We start from the raw sequence: 20,900 nt of genomic DNA, 5'->3' as shown, positions 1-20,900 counted from the left end.
ATGTAAATGTAAAGCACTGCCTCTTAGAACAGTCAACCTTAAACACACATGTGCGTTGGGGCTGTCGCCCTCCAATAAGACCTTCAGTTCAGGGACTGAGGTTGTGGTAGTGCAATGCAAGACATTTTAAATGGTGCAAGTAAAAATGTATTGATGTATAGTGCTTCTTTGAAGTCATCCTGCACAAACTACATAACATGAGCTGTCCAGGGCAGATTGTAAAATGAGTCTATTTAAAATGCTTGGTTTACAACTACCATGTTCCCAACTTTTTGCAAGCTCATTGTTTTTGATAAAATAATTTTTTAAAAATTTAAATGCGGAAGCTGGTGTGCAAAGATACTCCTGAAATGAATTAACCTCTGCGATCTACCCATGCAGCCTCGATATTAGACAGCTCACTGAATGAGCCTGCTAATTAGAAGGGTCAGTGTAGATCATGTGTGTTCTCCTTTCTACTTAAGATAACATTACATTAATGGCATTTGGCAGACGTTCTTATCCAGAGTGATGTACTGCGAAGTTTTATAATTTTACCGCAACACACAAATGTATGAACAAACCGCTTACCTAGCCAAACAAAAGATCCTAATACACAAGTAAAGACAACAAGGTTTACAGGGAGGTAGGGAGGGACAGGGAGAGGTGCAACTTGAAGAGCTGTGTCTTCAGGCTGCGCTTGAAGATGGCAAGCGATTCTGCTGTTCTGACCTCAGTGTTTAGCCCAGCCCTCGCCTTTTCCTACTCCTAAGTGCACCTACTGCTTAGTTTGCCTAAAAGCTAAATAGTATCTAGCACCACATCAAGCCTGGTCTTGAAAACCCCCCAGTGTTTCTGTCACATTTCATGCTTGTCACATCATGTTTCATGTTTAGTTATTATCTTAGTTACTTTGTCATGTCACGTATCATGTTAGTCTAGTCTCGCCACGTTTTTATGTTTTATTTCTTGTTACATTTCATTTTCGTGTCATGTTTCTTTTCATGTTTAGTTGTTACGATGTATTTTCTAGTCTTATCTTGTCACGTAATAGAGTGTATTCATGTCACAGTTCACAAACTTGTTATGTCATGATTTATGTTGTTTCATGTTATGTTGTTCCGTTCATTGTTTAGCATACACTTTTTTGTGTCTTTCCGCAAACCTTGTGTTCATGCTTTCTCTCTCTCCCTTGCTGTCACTCACGCTTCCCTAATTGTTTCAATTTCCCGTGTCTACTTACTAATCTACTAACTTTAGATCAGGATTGGGTGATCCTAACATTCTAACCATGTGTTCATGTTTACCTTACATTCCTTGTGCATGTAATTTACTAATTTACTAACGCTAGGGCAGGATAGGTTTATTACTAACGATTACTAATTATCTTGTTAACTTGTCAGTCCTCCACACCTGATTTCCATTCGCATGCTGCTCTCAAGCTAATTGTCTGCACCTGTCTACCCCTACATATAAGCTCAGTGTTCATGTCATGTCTGTGAAATTGTTACCTCCTGTTTACAGTGCACTTTTGAGCAGGTGTCCAAGCCTTTGGCTGCCTGTTATGAGCCAAGCCTGTTTACTGACCAAAGTTATTGACTTCTGTTTTGTTGACCACTGCCTGCCTGTACCACAAACTTTTGCCCGTTGTCTTTGTACTTTTGCCCCGTGGAGCAGACTTCGGTCTTGACTCTTGCACCGTCATCAACTCCGAGCCTGCCTGCTGTCCATCTGCACTACTGCCCCTGGTTACTGGACTTTTTGCATGGTGTACCGTTTTTGAAACTGCCTTCTCCCTCGGTACTGTACTTTGGTTTTGGCTGGATTTAATGTGTATGAACTTTGCTGGTTTTTGGACTACGTTCATTGGACAATCCCTTTAATAAAGCCCTGATGGGACTTTCACACCTTTTGGGTCCAACCCCCACGCACCTGTCTCAGTTTCTGCCTGCTATTCCACGCAGTGACCACTCCTTTGGAATTTCCATTTGTGCCCTCATCCTGCAAACCAAACTCACCCTGGTGAATTGCCCCTGTAGTTCACTTTAACCCCTTTAATTAATTTAAAGGCCTCCTTTTACTTCTTATAGTGCAGTCCCCAGAACTGCACACAGTACTCCAAGTGTAGTCTAACAAGAGTATTGTACACTTTATTAGGAATGTTTTTACTTTATTATACCTACTTCTACATATCTAATCAGCCAATTGTGTGGCAGCAGTGCAATGCATACAATCATGCAGATACGGGTCAGGAGCTTCAGTTAATGTTCACATCAACCATCAGAATGGGGAAAAAATATGATCTAAGTGACTTTGACTGTGGAATGTTTGTTGGTGGCAGACAGGGTGGTTTGAGTATCTCAGAAACCGTTGATCTCTTGGCATTTTCACGTGCACTAGTCTCCAGAGTTTGCAAAGAATGGTGCAAAAAACTAGCACCATTGCAGCAGTTCTGCAGACAGAAATGCTTTGTCAGAAATGCTGAGAGACATCAGAGGAGAATGGCCAGACTGGACAAAGCTGAAAGGAAGGTGACTAACGCAAATAACCACACATTACAACATTGGTATGCAGAAGAGCATCTCTACACATAACGCATCATAACTAAGTGGATAGGCTACAGCAGCAGAAGTCTAATAAATACCTAATAAAGTGCTCTGTGACTGTATAAGGTGAGTATGACTTTCTTAGACTTATACTCTTGGCTATGTATCCTATGTATTTATTTTCCTGCTACTGCACATTGACTAGATATCTGAAAGGCTTTGGTCAACAATTACCCTCAGCTTGCAGACTTTCCAATTTTGTACCATCCATAAAGGACACTGCCTTTTTATTGCTCACATGTAAAACATTTAGCTGTATTGAATTTCATTTGCCAGGTTTCTGCCCACTTCTGTCATGTTTGTTTCACACTTTTTCTCCCTAATGAAGTCCTTTCTTGTATTGGCAATGTTGTGTTTTGGGTCATTGTCTTGCTGCATGGTGAAGTTCCTCCCAATTAATTTGGACACATTTCTCCATAGGTTGGCAGACAGAATGATTTTTGTAGACTTCTGAATTCACCATGCTGCTACCATCATGAGTTACATCATCAATAAAGATTAGTGAGCCCACTCCAGAAGCAGCCATGCAAGCCCAAGCCATGACACTTCCTCAACTGTGCTTCACAGATGAGCTTGTATGTTTTGGATCATGAGCAGATCCCTTCTTTCTCCATACTTACCTTTTTTCTGGGCCTTGTCAGTCTATAAAACATTGTTCCAAAACTTTTGTGGCTGATTGTACTTCTTTGCAAATTGTAATTCTGCCTTCCGATTCATACAACTGACGAGTGGTTGGCATCTTGTGGCATAGCCTCTCTATTGCTGCTCTCTAACTCTTCTTCAGATGGTTGATTGAGATACCTTCACCCCTGCCCTGTGGAGATTGTTTGTGATGTCACTGACTGCCCTGTAGACATTGTGATGTCACTGACTGCCCTGTAGACATTGTTTGTGATGTCACTGACTGGCCTGTAGAGATTGTTTGTTATGTCACTGACTGGCCTGTAGAGATTGTTTGTGATGTCACTGACTGGCCTGTAGAGATTGTTTGTGATGTCACTGACTGCCCTGTGGAGATTGTTTGTGATGTCACTGACTGCCCTGTGGAGATTGTTTGTGATGTCACTGACTGCCCTGTGGAGATTGTTTGTGATGTCACTGACTGCCCTGTGGAGATTGTTTGTGATGTCACTGACTGCCCTGTGGAGATTGTTTGTGATGTCACTGACTGCCCTGTGGAGATTGTTTGTGATGTCACTGACTGCCCTGTGGAGATTGTTTGTGATGTCACTGACTGCCCTGTGGAGATTGTTTGTGATGTCACAGACTGATATTGTTTTCTTTGGTCGACCTGTTCGATGTGTGCTGCTCAGTATGCCATGTTTGTCAGTTTCTTGGTTTTTCAGGACATTACAAGTTGTTGTACAAGCTCTGTCCCCAATGCTTGTTTAATGGATTTCCCTCTTTTCTTGGCTCCAAGATTTTCTCCCAAAGACAGCTCTCTTGATTTCATGTTGGCTTATCTTTTCTAACACAAATGCAGTCTTACCAGGCAAAACCAAAGGTAAAACCAAGAGTTAACATTCAGAACTGTTTATTGTTTAACCAATCAATCTAACAGGACACATCTGGGAAACAGGAAACACCTGTCAGTCACATGTTCCAATACTTTTTCTCACCTAAAAATTGGTGGTCTGATACAAAAGGTGATATTGTCGAGGACCCGGCCCTAGGCCCCCCTGATGAGAGATTGACGGGGGATGGGTTAGGAAGGAATGCATTGTTAACCCCTCGCACACGCCATTGAGGTGGTAGCAAGAACGCCCGTAAGAGGAAAAATATGTGGTTCAGAGATAATGAGCAGCCATTATGTCAGCGGAGGAGTCTGAAGTCGGGGGACTTAGATTTAGGGTTCTAAGGAGCAAGGTTAAAGTTCTGACTGAGGCCATGCATAGAATGAGTTCCAGCATAACCTTGGAGGAGATTCAACATGCTGAGCAAGCAGTCGGGGAATACCCCAACCCTACAGGGGAGGGGCACAATGCCTGGCTAAAGCAAAAAGATAAGGAAAACGGAAGGGATGTCAATACCGAAAGAATATTAAGAGGCTTTAAGGGCCTTCCTGATTATAATCTGATAATTTATTGGATAGATTCAAAGGACTGACTGTAGAAGAGTTGGGGGATGATTTACACTCAGCTATTGGCTGGATGTCCTTTGTAGATCCCTTAAGGCGTCGCGGAGAGGGGCACCTGAAGAGTGTGTTGAGATGGTGGAGGGCACTAACTTCTGGCTTGTATGAAGTCAAAGTTTGGAGAGAGTCCAAGGAGAGATTATGACAGGGAGACAAATACCAGTGATGAATAGGTTCATTGAAAAATTACATAAGAACTCGTTTTTTTCCACTCGTATATTGAGATGGTGGAAACTCCCAACCGGAGGGGCACATGAGATAAAGTATTGGGGAAATTTATTTTGAGGTATGAGAAAATGACAGTGGGACAAACAGAAGTGATGAATATGGTCATTAAAAAGTTGCATTGTTTTGTTATTTTATTTTTTGTTTTTATATTAGCATGCATGCCATTGTCATTACACCCTTTTTAACGTCGTTTTTAGAGATTTTTCCCTTATATCTTTTTCGTCTTCCGTATTTACCGATATTGCATACTGCCTCATTTCTTCTATCATCTCCTTTTCTTTCTGAAGTATCTCCTCTACTAATTCTCGAGAAGGTATTACTGTCTTAATCAATAATGATGGCCTTGCTTGGATTGTATCGGCTGCCCAAATGCCCTTTCGAAATTTACCTTGACTCCAATAGGCTAATGTACACAGTAAAGTTCTATTCTGATATACATATGTATTTGTCCACCCTAGTTCCTTTTGCATCATTATTGACTTATCTATTTTGGGATATTGTTGCGGGTCCCCTATATATAGACTAGTGAGTAGTGGTGTTGTGGGTCCCCATATTATTCCTCGTTGTTCTAATTGCGACCATCGAAGTCCAGTTTGACTCGGTAACCCTTTCCTTATAATCAAGGGGTATTTAAGCTCACATCTCCTCGCCCTTTGAGTATTTTTTGTCGGGACCTCTCGCTTTACTTTATTTTACGCCCCAATGAGCTTAGACAATATCGAGTTTGCCTGCCTCTTGAACATTTCTGTTTCCGGTCTGTGGTGATACAGCTAACATCACATTCTATCATACTGGATTTCCGACCTCCGTGAGTTAAATAGTGACAGCATGTTTCGTTTTTCATTTTCTGACCGCAGTTTTCAGTACTGTTTTCACTTCCTGGTGATGTCATGTTGTATTCACACCAGATCACATTTATTTCCTTAGTAATGCATGTATATTGGTAAGGGACTCTATATTTCATTACATAACTTCCTGATCCTATAACTACTACAAAAAATATTAACCCTAGTTGTAGTGGCACTCTGTTTGACTGTCTTACTTCCTTTTATGCCATTTGATGCACATGGTCGAAAACAGGTTGTACGCAGCAATAAAGTCAGTTCCAAACCAGTTTGCCTTTTTTGGTTGTTTACTCCAAAATAATCCATGTAAACAAACATACATGTATTGAATTCTGCTGCTGCTGGCTTTGTCTGCTGCTGGTAAAAACCATATGTTCTCCCAGCCACATGCATACCTCCCCCATTCTCCCGCACTACCTATATTGCCTGATTAAAGTGTGTCTCCGCCAGGTGCATTTGGTTAACCAATTACAGCCTCTCCTATAGTGCTTAAGGTGCGCCCCCTAGTGCCCAAAGATAATCAAACTATACAACCAAAATAATCTACTAGAAATAATTAGTCAAATGGCTTCTACACTAGTATTGCTAACCCTTTCCTTTCCCGATCTTGTTCCTTTTCAAAGACTCACTGCGTAGGATTTGTTGATTTTTCTTTTGGTTTCGGATTTTCATGTACCCTGTCAGCATTTCCTGATCGGAAACACCCGCTGAAACACGACATTCTCAGCCTCCTTGTGTGTCATTGCTGAGAAGCATCACTAGGTCCTCCATTGTTCGGGTTATCTCTCAGTGGTATTGGAGTCGCAAAATCGCTGACGTCCTTGTACTCTGGCTCGGTGTCTGGAACTACAGGTTCAGCTGCTTTTCCCTCAGCGTCTGTAGACAGGGGTTCCACTGAGTGCCTAGCTGAAACAGAGTATACACCTTCGCCAACCACAACTCTGTTATGGTTAGTGTGTAAAGAGGCCCTGTGGCCTCATCTTTATCATCAGAATGGTTGTGGCAAGGGTTTATCCGCCCTGTGGCTCCCCGCCGAGATTCCTCAACCACAATTGTTTCTCTCACTTGCCCTTTATCATCAATTAGGCCTTCTGCGCACACAGTTAATTGTCTTCTCACCCCTTTCAATATCCCTTCTACAGGGAAAGCGTGTAACCTGAAGTATGCCACTTGCCATACTTTTTGTGCTCTAGCTTTGAACTTTCTCATTAATAGATCTGTATCACTGCTGTACCATGCTCTGGTTGTATGATCCCCAAAAGGTACGTCTAGTACTTCAGCATCTTCTGGTGGGTACAGACAATTTTTAACTTCCTCTTTATAATCTGTTATAATCTCCATACTACTCTTCCTTCTCTATTTATGGCTTTTCGCCTAAACCTCATAGGTCTGGTATCTGTTTCCCCCCTTTGGTTAACCATCAGCAGCCAGGTGGGCCCGTAGTTGTATGTCTGTTCAATAACATTTCTTAGTTGGTCGTCTCGTTGTCTACCCATAATGGGCTGGGCGTATGTTGACTTTTCCTGACCTTTGGAGGTCTCGTTTTTATCATAGGGGATTAATGCATAAGTGAGGCCTGCTGCTACAGCTGATCCCTCTAAAGTGAGTTCTCTGCACTCATTACATGTCACGAGTTCCCCTTCTGCTGTTTCAAGGCAGTAACATTTCTTCCTAGGCTGCCCCCCCTTCTCAGGCCCCTCTATCTCTCTGGCCATGAGGAAAGTGGTATTTGTCGCAATGCTAATTCTGCATTGTCCACAGACCACTAATCTGTGCATCATCACTACTGGAGAATGCCCTGTCTGGGTTGTCATTCCCCATAGGGCGTCCCCTGGTAACCCCTCTATTTTTGGGGGTGCTCTTGCCCCACCAGGTCCCTGATATCCTGGCCTTAACTCATTACATGAACACAGGATGCAACAGCCTGGCCCTTTAATATCTTCCTACATTGTGCCACTGAGGTTATTCCTCCCTTTTTCAATTTTACCATATTTTTATCTAACACTTTCTCTACTATCCCATTTGCTTGAGGATGAAAGGGTGGGGAGAATATTCTTTCTATATTGTTTTTGATACACCATTTATTGATAAAGGTATTCTTGAAATGAGCTCCATTGTCTGGATTTCTTTGGGTTTTCCTATTGCTATTACTGTGCTTTCTAGCCTGGCTAGAATCTGTCTCCCCGTACCTTGCCGCAGAGGATGGATAAGGGTGTACCCAGTGCACAAATCAACTATTATCAGTAAGTATCGGTGCCCCCCTGTGGATCGTACTACAGGACCGGCCACGTCCATGCAACTACTTCCCCAGGGTACTCCCGACCTTATAGTCCAGCACTCCACAGGCCGTGTGGTGTATTAATCATCTGGCATTGTGAGCAGTTCTTAACTACTCCCTTCACTACTTCTCTCAGCTTGGGTATATGTAACCTATTCAAGTTCTTAATTACATTAAAAGAGAAATGTCCATTCTCTTCATGTATTTTCCGAACCAATGCCTCTCGCTCTGTCGGAGGCGCGACTTGTTTAGTCCCTACTATGGGCTATTCTTTATTAGGAAATATACTTCTATATGTGGGTCTGGCATATCACTGACAGCCATTTACCCACCTAGTTATAAATTTATATTTATACTATTACTTTATTAGAATTTACTGTCCTTTACAGTCTTCTAATATTGTAACTTATTCTAAATTATCTCGATTCCTTTCAAGTTTGAGTATTACAGTTTCACTACTTAGGTGTCCAGCACCTTTCTCGTCAGTGCCAGTAATTGACTCGAGCCCCACGAGTAGGAATCTACTCGGGCAGTGCCTCAATAGGCCGTGAGCAGTTCTCAACTACTCGTGCCCGACGTTGGGCGCCAAAATTGTCGCAAATCTGGTATACGATGTCCTGTATTCAATGTATTCCTCTAAAATAATCTTTATCACATATGATTATAGTAAGATATACTTTATTATAATCAATCAAAAGAATAGAGTTATACAGATTACAGGATATATATCATCTTTCAGTTTGCTGATCACATGCAAGTTACATATACCCCTTTAGCTCTTTCTAATTTACCTTTCCACCATGATGTTAAAATTCAAGGTACACCCCTCAAATACCCATCATCTTTGGCCTTCTGGATGTTTAAAAGAAACTATTCCTAGAATATTATATTTATCTAACTATAAAAACTTCTCTACATTTTTCTACCTTATATAGTACCTTAATGAGAAATAAAAGACATAAAAATAAAAGGAAACTTATAATGTATTACTTCTATGTATTACTTTTCCTACTTCTACAAGTAATATAGATTATAATTACCACTCAAGCTTGATTATAGTTGTTCTGCGTTGCTCTTTCAACATCAGTCCTGTTGCCACAACTCTTGGGCTAAGTCCGCACCGCGTACATCACTCTGTTCTCCATATCCAGATCCTGGAGTGGCGCGCAGAGGGAGCGCGCCACTCCAGCTTGACTACAGCTGTCCTGCGTTGCTCTCTCTTCAACAGCCCATAGATATCTTCTGAAGCAAAATTCTAAGATGCTATCCTAAGGTCTAAAAGCTTATTCCTTATATATCCTTTTTCCGTATAAAAGTGTACCTTTTTTTGATAAGAAATGTCCCCAATATATCGAGTGGGAAGACATTTATCTCTTATGCAACTTTGTAATGACCATATTCATCACTTCTGTTTGTCCCACTGTCATTTTCTCATACCTCAAAATAAATTTCCCCAATACTTTATCTCATGTGCCCCTCCGGTTGGGAGTTTCCACCATCTCAATATACGAGTGGAAAAAAACGAGTTCTTATGTAATTTTTCAATGAACCTATTCATCACTGGTATTTGTCTCCCTGTCATAATCTCTCCTTGGACTCTCTCCAAACTTTGACTTCACCATCTCAACACACTCTTCAGGTGCCCCTCTCCGCGACGCCTTAAGGGATCTACAAAGGACATCCAGCCAATAGCTGAGTGTAAATCATCCCCCAACTCTTCTACAGTCAGTCCTTTGAATCTATCCAATAAATTATCAGATTATAATCAGGAAGGCCCTTAAAGCCTCTTAATATTCTTTCGGTATTGACATCCCTTCCGTTTTCCTTATCTTTTTGCTTTAGCCAGGCATTGTGCCCCTCCCCTGTAGGGTTGGGGTATTCCCCGACTGCTCGCTCAGCATGTTGAATCTCCTCCAAGGTTATGCTGGAACTCATTCTATGCATGGCCTCAGTCAGAACTTTAACCTTGCTCCTTAGAACCCTAAATCTAAGTCCCCCGACTTCAGACTCCTCCGCTGACATGATGGCTGCTCGTTATCTCTGAACCACATATTTTTCCTCTTACGGGCGTTCTTGCTACCACCTCAATGGCGTGTGCGAGGGGTTAACAATGCATTCCTTCCTAACCCATCCCCCGTCAATCTCTCATCAGGGGGGCCTAGGGCCGGGTCCTCGACAATATGTTTTAAAGTTGTTGAACAAATCTATATTAAAATACCAGGAAATGAAAGCTGAAATTCAGGTCTGCCATCTCATGTACATTTTTTTGACTCAATTGTCTTCAGTGTATAGAAAAACAAAGGAATTGACCATGCTGTGCCAATACTTTCAGAGGAGATTATTTGCTCAAAACCACATTCTATGCACACTGTCTATACACAGTCCACAGTACACAGTACATTTACCAAGTGACCTAAATGAGCATTGCCATGCCCAAGTGCAAGTAATAATTAATTTTCATTAATTTCATGAAACTTCAAAATGGCCCCAACACCACCGATTTAAGGAAATACTTACAAATGCTACATGCCATAAACATGAAGCAGTGCACTGACTGCATGAGGAAAACTACTGCTGCCAAATCATACACATAGCATTGCTGCTCCTTTCCCCAAACAACATGACTTGTGTCCAAGTCACCAAGTCACAGTAACCATATCAAAATATGGACAAAGTGAAGTCATTCATTCGTTTTCTATGGCTGGTTGCTCAATGGCATGATGCCATTGCACCATTTGCAACCAACACAAATGCAGAGGAAGGAGTCAAGACTACAGTGAAATCAGAGTGGAATCCACCCCGAATGCCTTACATGGCAATGTGATGCGCCCATGTCTGGACAGCTGGTGTGATCTTTCATGTTTTCTTTCTTTCTCACTTCCATTCAGCAGCCGGTTCATGCAGACCTGGGGGTATAACACGAAGCAAGGTTATTCACAGAGTGAAATCCAAAACAGCCGTTTATGGTTTTTACTTTAGTCCATGTTCGATGACGATTCAGATATAGCTTTTAAAGATTTAAATCAATCCTATGGTTGGAATTTTGCCATTTATCAAAGGTGTGATTGACATTTTTGGTGCTGTTGACTGTAATTGAATGTTTGACATTTTCACCACTGCTGTGAAGTAAAAAAGTGCACAAGGTATGTTTTTTGTAAGAAATGTATTGTTTAGTTAACTTGTATACACAGCGGTCTACATTCTAAAGCTCCATTTTGACCTCCCTTCACTATTGGGCCAGGTCAAATTCAGGCCTCAATTCTTACATTCTTATACGCATTATATGTATAACTGGATTGGAATTATGATTGTAACCCCCTTTGTGTGATAGGAGAATCAAAATGAAGTCAAAGAAGTATGAAGTATCTAGCTAATAATAGCTGTAGCTGGCTAAATGCAGTTCCTGTTACTAGCTTATTAGCTAGACAGATTATGCAGCATAGCAAATGTTGATAGCTATACAGTTTGATATACTAAGATATACAAATACTTGTAAACCTTATGTTGATCTCACATTATTCCTCTTGGGTTTATGTTAGCCAATGTTAGCCAGCCTGATAACTGGAATGAATAACATTGTAGTTACCTAGCTACCAAGCTAGCTTCAATTTAATATTTTGAAAACGATCCAGACACGTCTGGTAATTTCAGGACTTGCCAAGTGGGAGGAGAGCCGCTGCTCAGGATGTGTCAGTCGAGAGAGCAACCTTCCTTACCTAAGAGAGTTCCCAACTAATTAAGGAGGAGAAAACGTTTGAATGGGCATATACAAATAATTCAGTTTACTCATGGGCAATCCTAAACATGGTTAACTGAGGTATCTAATGATGATATTATTGTATTGCTTTGGTTAACTTATGGTTCCAAACTGGAACTATGGGCCCTGTTTTCCACTAATGATGATATTATTATATTGCTTTGGTTAACTTACGGTGCCAAACTGAAACTATGGGCCCTGCTTTCCACTAATGATGATATTATTATATTGCTTTGGTTAACTTAGGGTGCCAAACTGAAACTATGGGCCCTGTTTTCCACTAATGATGATATTATTATATTGCTTTGGTTAACTTACGGTGCCAAACTGAAACTATGGGCCCTGCTTTCCACTAATGATGATATTATTATATTGCTTTGGTTAACTTACCGTGCCAAACTGATACTATGGGCCCTGTTTTCCACTAATGATGATATTATTATATTGCTTTGGTTAACTTACGGTGCCAAACTGAAACTATGGGCCCTGCTTTCCACTAATGATGATATTATTATATTGCTTTGGTTAACTTACCGTGCCAAACTGATACTATGGGCCCTGTTTTCCACTAATGATGATATTATTATATTGCTTTGGTTAACTTACGGTGCCAAACTGAAACTATGGGCCCTGCTTTCCACTAATGATGATATTATTATATTGCTTTGGTTAACTTACCGTGCCAAACTGATACTATGGGCCCTGTTTTCCACTAATGATGATATTATTATATTGCTTTGGTTAACTTACGGTGCCAAACTGAAACTATGGGCCCTGCTTTCCACTAATGATGATATTATTATATTGCTTTGGTTAACTTACGGTGCCAAACTGAAACTATGGGCCCTGCTTTCCACTAATGATGATATTATTATATTGCTTTGGTTAACTTATGGTGCCAAACTGAAACTATGGGCCCTGTTTTCCACTAATGATGATATTATTATATTGCTTTGGTTAACTTACGGTGCCAAACTGAAACTATGGGCCCTGTTTTCCAGCCATGCCTGGGGTGTTGTGAGCTGGTGCACTGTTGATTTCGTATCTTCAAGACGATCCAGATGCCTCTGGTAATTTTGGGGACTTCCCATGCACCAAAGTTGGAGGAGAGCTGCTGCTCAGGGTGTATCAATCGAGAGGGAGAAAGGCATTGCTATTTTGGTACAGCTTATTGCAATTTTCTGGTCAGACAAGTTAATCTAGCATTTAACACTCCGCGTTTACCACTTTCGCCACCCGCCTGCTCTACCCAGGTCTAAGGCGCAAGTTGCAGCCCAGTCTGGCTTATAACTAGTCCAGCGTGTTTCAGGGCTTTCACATGCAATGCGCGTATGATCAACTTAATCAAAAGCCAATTCACAGTTTTTGTGGATTGTCTGCTGTTCAGTTTCTCTTGGATATAAATCCCACAAGCAGAAGTTCAAACATGTGGGCCAATCAAAACTAAGTTGCATCAACTGCCCATTTTTGCCTTCGAAGTTCAGTTTTGTAACCCCTCTCATTGCTGTGAATTAAGCGTACGTTATATACACTCACTGAGAACTTCATTATGAACACTGTGGTGGCCCGATCGGAAATCGGTACACCACTGGAGTGGAACGGCCCGTGCGCCGGCGCCAAGTGCTGGGAAAAATTATTAACCACGTGTATTTCCCCAGGTCGTATCTAACAGAGCCACACCGGAGAGAGAGCCGGCGAGGAGAGTCAGAACCATGGCCAGCGACACGGGGAAAGACGCGTGGGGAATGTGAGGAAGAAACGATTAACCCTTCTCATTGGACAGGCGCAGCCGTACCGACTCCGAGAGAGAGAGGAGCCTTACAAAAGACGAGGCGCAACCACAGAGCGGGGCTGAGTACGGAGGGAGACGGAGGCGAAGCCTAGTGAGTGGGAAACAGCCATTTGGAAGCAAGTGACGACACCACGGTGGAAGCGGGTCTTCGGAGGCCCTACCGAAAGGCACGGCCGGTACGGACCACCCAGAACCACCGACGGACCGGGAGACCTAATTTTTTGGCCGGTGTTTTTTTTTCCCGTTTTGCTGAGAAAGAAAGTTTTATTTTTGGGACGTTGTAAAAGTGCCCTGAAGGCACACCAGAACCTCATTAAAATACCAGTTTGATGAACTACTCTTGCTCTCTCTGCCTCTCTCTCCCCACGGGGCGCCACAACACCTGTACACCTACGTGCCATGCGTGTGGCAGCGGTGCTGTAGTTAATGTTCACATCAACCATCAGAATGGTGAACAATGTAATCTCAGTGATTCTGATCATGGCATGATTGTAATGAATTAAAAACTTAATAAATGTTTAGGCAATGTTGTTTATTTTCAATTCTGCCAGAGGAAATTGCATACAAATTCACATTCTTATTTGATGACATGAGTTAGAACAAAATTTTTGAAATACAAAAGTATTGTAGCAGCAAGGCCAATTCCTTTGTTTTTGCACTACACTGAATACATTTGGGATTGAGATAAAAAGATGAACACGAGACAAGAGTTCAGAATTTTAACTTTTATTTCCTGATATTTGGTAAATGGTAAATGGTTGGCATTTATATAGCGCCTTTATCCAAAGCACTGTACAATTGATGCTTCTCATTCACCCATTCATACACACAGTCACACACTGACGGCGATTGGCTGCCATGCAAGGCACCGACCAGCTCATCGGGAGCATTTAGGAGTTAGGTGTCTTGCTCAGGGACACTTCGACACAGCCCGGGCATGGGATCGAACCGGCAACCCTCCGACTGCCAGATGACTGCTCTTACTGCCTGAGCCATGTCACCCAAAGTCTCGTGTTTGTCAGATAAAAATCCTACAACACGCGCTCCCATAATGAAACCTCTAAATGCTACGACACGCGCTCCCATAATGAAACCTCTAAATCCTACGACACGCGCTCCCATAATGAAACCTCTAAATCCTACGACACGCGCTCCCATAATGAAACCTCTAAATCCTACGACACGCGCTCCCATAATGAAACCTCTAAATCCTATGACACGCGCTCCCATAATGAAACCTCTAAATCCTACGACACGCGCTCCCATAATGAAACCTCTAAATCCTACGACACGCGCTCCCATAATGAAACCTCTAAATCCTACGACACGCGCTCCCATAATGAAACCTCTAAATCCTACGACACGCGCTCCCATAATGAAACCTCTAAATCCTACGACACGCGCTCCCATAATGAAACCTCTAAATCCTACGACACGCGCTCCCATAATGAAACCTCTAAATCCTACGACACGCGCTCCCATAATGAAACCTCTAAATCCTACGACACGCGCTCCCATAATGAAACCTCTAAATCCTATGACACGCGCTCCCATAATGAAACCTCTAAATCCTACGACACGCGCTCCCATAATGAAACCTCTTCCTCTTCATCCCCCCACTCGTCATTCCAGTCGCTTCCGTTGGTACTCCTGTCATTGTCTGAGTGTTCTCCTTCTCAATCAAGGTAGTACATCTCTGTCAATTCCCTGTTTGCCTAATTCTGATTTAAATTAGTCCGATTCTGAACAAGCAGATATTTTACATTTTATTAAAAAATACCCCCTACTAATCTCTGATACGCCATCCTGAATTACAGTTTTGAAACATGACATAGATGTTTGTGATTATGCTCTGAGCAAACCTAATGCATGTTAGGCAAACCCCTTAAAACGCTCCTTTATGAAATGGTCTCTGCTGCCGATAATGGTCTTGTTATACCCAGCTCTCCATGTCTACTAGTGCCTAAACCAGATGGAACCTTCCGTTTCTGTGCCGATTGCAGAAAAGTTAATTATTTGGCCAAACCTGATTTGTTTCCTTTGCCCAGAATGGAAGAAGACAGGAAATGCTCAATTTTAAACTAAACTGGACCTTTTAAAAGGATACTGGTAAGTTCCTTTAAATGATCATTCCTCAGAGATATCCACTTTTGCAACACCAGATACTTCCTGCAATATACCACAGTGGCTTTTGGTTTAGGAAATTCCCCAGAAACTTTCTGAAGGTTAATGAATCAGGTTATGGCTGATATTGATAACAGTGAGGCCTATCCCAATAATGTGGTTATATACTCAGTCACATGGGATAGTCACCTCCACACAAGTATTTTCACGCTTTCAAATTCACACTCAGTCTAGCCAAGTGTGAATTCAGCCATGGAACAGTAATATAATTAGGTAAAGAGGTTGAACAAGGTGCTGTTCAACCGCTGAAAAACAGAGGTCATGGTCTTTGGATGGTTTTACAATTTATTTTGTCAATTAACTTGTTGCTTTTTTACAGATTCAGTCTCATGACTTCATATGCACTCACACTGTAAACACCCCCCCACATACACACCACTCCCAACAACATTGGGAATTAATGATTGAATGAACAGAATCAGAGCTCAGTAGTAGATAACACATGTTGAATCTCTCATTGATAGAAAAGAAATTGGGAGAGCAACTGATCATGTACTAAAGTCACAAAATGGTCGATATTTTTAGTCAGAGTTTACATTAAAATTTAGCCTATCATATCTTTTTAATTAACTTGCGTTTTCTAAGTGAGTATGATGATCGCATTGTGAAAAGGACATTGTCGGCCACGGTAATTATCATAGGCCTATTTCAGTAATTGTACCATTCTCTGTTCAATGTAGCTATGATCAATGATGGCAAAAAAGTGCCAAAATGTTGGCGTTTGCCATTTCACAAATAGCTTTTGTACTGTATGTGGTGAGATAGTTTTACTAATACTGTGTAATTTAAATGCTTTTTCAGAGTCTCATGACTCGTGAAGAAGCCCAGGTTGTTCCTCTACATTGCATAATATGAGACAACATGGCCCTATAGCCGAATGTATAACCAGCCTGCTTTACTGCGCTTATATTGTCTTTAGCCTACTGTTCTGTAATGGAGATGCATCTGCACTATAAATATAATAAAAAATAAGTTTCCATTTTCTTTTTATGGTTTGCAATCCCAAGATTTTAACAAGCTCTTCAATATCCTGATTTTGATCATTAGAACCCCCACCACCGGATAACAGTCAAGAGGTGTTGATAGCCAAAGTGGGAATGTGTCTGGCCTGTTCGGTCACTTGACAGAGGAGGGGAAATCAAAATGGCCTGCATGTTTTAGGACTACAAACTGTTTCCAGGGCTGTGGCTTGACAACTATGTAGGCAATACTGTAATGGTTATGGTATGTTTAATGATACTGTAGCCTAACTACGATAATAAGCCCATCTTCATTGCCCTGCAGGCAAATTGTCACAGGTTATTTCAAAAGTTGGCCTTTTACAGTAAGTCACTGGCCACACTTCTGCCAGTGAAATCCTGATTAAATTCTTTACTTTTAATTCATTCAAGAATTTCCTGAATTTCACATATTTTATAATACTTTCTGGAATGGACCACAGGAGACAGATCAGACTGTCATCAAGGTATAGAAAAACATAAACACCCAACATGTCCTACAACACATTATTAATGAGGGCCTAAAAGACAGAGGCCGAACAGCGACATGCAGTACTCATAGTGGCTGCTAGGGGTGTTAAACAGCAGTTCAGTTGTCCTTGGCACGGATGTGGACGAGATGATAGGCGTTGCAGAGCTCCAGCTTTGTAAAAAAGATGGCAGGCCATGGCGTTGAGCCAATGGTCACGTGCTTATCCTTTAACTTTTCAACCTTGGTAAAATAGGGTGCTCAGGGGGTCCTGCCACCAGGAACACTTGGCAGCCAGAATGCAAAACTCAATCATATTGTCTGTGACTGAGCGAGGGACATCCTGCCAGCTGAGAAACTGCTGGCTCTTCAAACACTTTCTGGAGCTCCTCGAGCACACTGGAACAGGCACACTAGAACAGACAGGCACACTGAAACAGACACACTGGAACAGACAGGGGTGTACTGAAACAGACAGCGGCACACTGAAACAGACACACTGGAACAGACAGGGGTGTACTGAAACAGACACACTGGAACAGACAGCAGCACACTGGAACAGGCACACTAGAACAGGCACACTGGAGGAGACAGGGGTGTACTGAAACAGACACACTGGAACAGACAGGGGTGTACTGAAACAGACACACTGGAACAGACAGGGGTGTACTGAAACAGACACACTGGAACAGACAGCGGCACACTAGAACAGGCACACTGGAGGAGACAGGGGTGTACTGAAACAGACACACTGGAACAGACAGGGGTGTACTGAAACAGACACACTGGAACAGACAGGGGTGTACTGAAACAGACACACTGGAACAGACAGGGGTGTACTGAAACAGACACACTGGAACAGACAGGGGTGTACTGAAACAGACACACTGGAACAGACAGCGGCACACTAGAACAGGCACACTGGAGGAGACAGGGGTGTACTGAAACAGACACACTGGAACAGACAGGGGCGTACTGAAACAGACACACTGGAACAGACAGCGGCACACTGGAACAGACACTGGCACAGACAGTCACACTGGAACAGACACACTGGAACAGGCAGGCACACTGGAACAGACACACTAGAACAGACACACTGGAACAGACAGGGGCACACTGGAACAGACACACTGGAACAGAAAGAGCCACACTGGAACAGACACACTAGAACAGATACACTGGAACAGACAGGGGCACACTGGAACAGACACACTGGAACAGAGAGGGCCACACTGGAACAGACACCACGAGCAAAACCCGGAACGAGTACACTGTTAATGACAGGAACTGGAACAACAGGAAACCAAGACGAGACAAACATAAGCAACACACAAGGGAAAACAAGGGCAATATTTACAAGAGGCAAATGGACAGAACTAGACAGACCCAGGTGATGTAAACTAATGAATGAAACAATGAACTAATACAATGAAACCGAGGAAATGGAAACCAATAAAACAATCAAAGAAAACAAACAAGGACCAATAAAACAATCTGGGGGAAATAATTAGTAGGGTATAGGTGGAACCAGAGGTGGATAGTAGCATATTACATTACATAACATAAGTTTTTAATGAATTGAACTTCTAAGAGTAGTTTTTTAGGAGGATACCTTTTATTCTTGCTTGAGTAGCTATATTTGCACTGAAAAAACTGTTACATTCGGGTACATTTCTCACGCTACATATTTTTAAAACCAATTTTTATGCAATGCAAGTTCTGTTTGACTGGAGACTAAAAGCAGGAGAGCCTGCTTCCGCCATGCCTCTCATACAGAGACGTGTAAACACACACACAGGGAATCACTCATACGCAGGTACAAAGCTCACCAGAAATCATTGCTGCTTTCATCATCTCTTTGTGCAAATCTATTTGAGTTTTGAGGCTGAACTTCCCAGACCCCTTTGATGTAGTTTTGGATCAACTTTTATGATCAATATCATAAAATGTATTTGTTAAACGTTGAAAAATACCCCAAGACATCTTATCCAGACATTGTGAACCATATGATTTTTACTCCAAGCTCTTATACAGGACTTGAAGAGCTAACAAAGTAAAGTGAAGGTGAAAAATGTGAAGGCCATCATTGCTGTAGTTTCTGCTAGGGTAAGCAGTTATGCATTTTTAAATGTAATGTTAGGATATAACCCAAGTAATCACAGTGCCACAATATTTATTAGCTAATGCTGTAGCTCATAACTAGTACCTAACTACGCCCCTAGTTTGGACTTTGCACTTGCAACTGGCCCTTTTGTTTTAGCTCATGCTAGCTTGAATATGAGGAAATGATATGATACATTAAAAGTAGCTAGCTTAAACCACACTTGAACCACAACTCCCACAATCCCACAGGACAATTCTGCGACGTCCACCCCGCATGACGTCTAGCTTGGTTCAGCCAATCCCGTAATGGCGGGAGCAATAAACTTTCCTGTATAAGAGCAAGACATGTTCTCAGGATCCCTCTCTTTCTCCTCTTCTTCTCTCCTTCAATTCATTCCCTTTTTGGCCATTCGCTTCAGCTCATCTGCTCCGAGACTCGGACAGAGGCTGAATGCTGCATAGCGCACTACCAGGCCTACAGACACACCTAGTTACCTTGCGGTAACTTCGTGGCCTATAGCGAGTGGAAACTTGTGTACGCAGAACGCTACATCAGTTTACCCCTGCAAAGCTCACCAACGAACAACAGCAGCAAACCTTTCCACCCAGAAAAAGGACCAGCCGAACATCCTTTCCAGAACCGAACGGACCAGACGACAACGCACAGCCCATGGGAACAGCTCTGCGCACCTCTCCAGGACATCATAAACCGCACCATCGCAGCTCCTATAAGGACAGCACGTCCAACACTAACACTTTTACCTTTCCTTTGTTCAAAGGACACACGCGCTTGTGCGCGCACACGCTCACATACCTAAACATAACTAACTTGCCCTACTAACTTCCCGTTAGTTTATATGTTCTGTGTTTGTACGTTTGTTTAATAAATATATTTCATTAAACCCGGTGTCTGTTTTGGCGTCACATAGACATGAGAGCCAATTTAAAGCAGTCTTTCGAAGAACTTCCAACCTTCAGGTTATCGGTATGTTTAATCATTAATATTGGTTATTTTAATTATTAATTAAAATACTAAATTTGTGGTTAGATATTTCTGATAACAGTAATTTTATGAGACTGATTACTTTTTGCAGTTATACTGCTACATAACATTAATTGGCGCCCCAGTTTCGGAGAGAGTAAAATCGCATGATTTATGACTTTTATTGAGAACAAAGAATATGCTCTCAGTGCATTTATCAAATCTTCCATGCATAAAAAAAAAACACTTTGAGATGCAGGCACTTCATGCTTGCAGTGTCCTAAAAAGTAATACCATGAGACCACGATGTATGTGTTACAAAACCGGCTGCAAAAGAGTTATAAGATAATTTTTTAATTCAGTGTGCATCTAAATCCAAAAATCTATCTATCATCTATCCATCCATCCCTCCATTTTCACCCACTTATCCGGAGTCGGGTCGAGGTGGCAGTAGGCTAAGCTGGGTATTCCAGGCGTCCCTCTCCCCAGCAACGCATTCCAGCTCCTCCTGGGGGATCCCGAGGCGTTCCCTGGCCAGGAGA

The sequence above is a fragment of the Conger conger genome, chromosome 11 (genome assembly GCF_963514075.1).
Source record: "Conger conger chromosome 11, fConCon1.1, whole genome shotgun sequence".
NCBI lineage: Eukaryota > Metazoa > Chordata > Actinopteri > Anguilliformes > Congridae > Conger > Conger conger.
The sequence above is the reverse complement of the archived record's forward strand: the minus strand, read 5'-3'. Positions refer to the sequence as shown.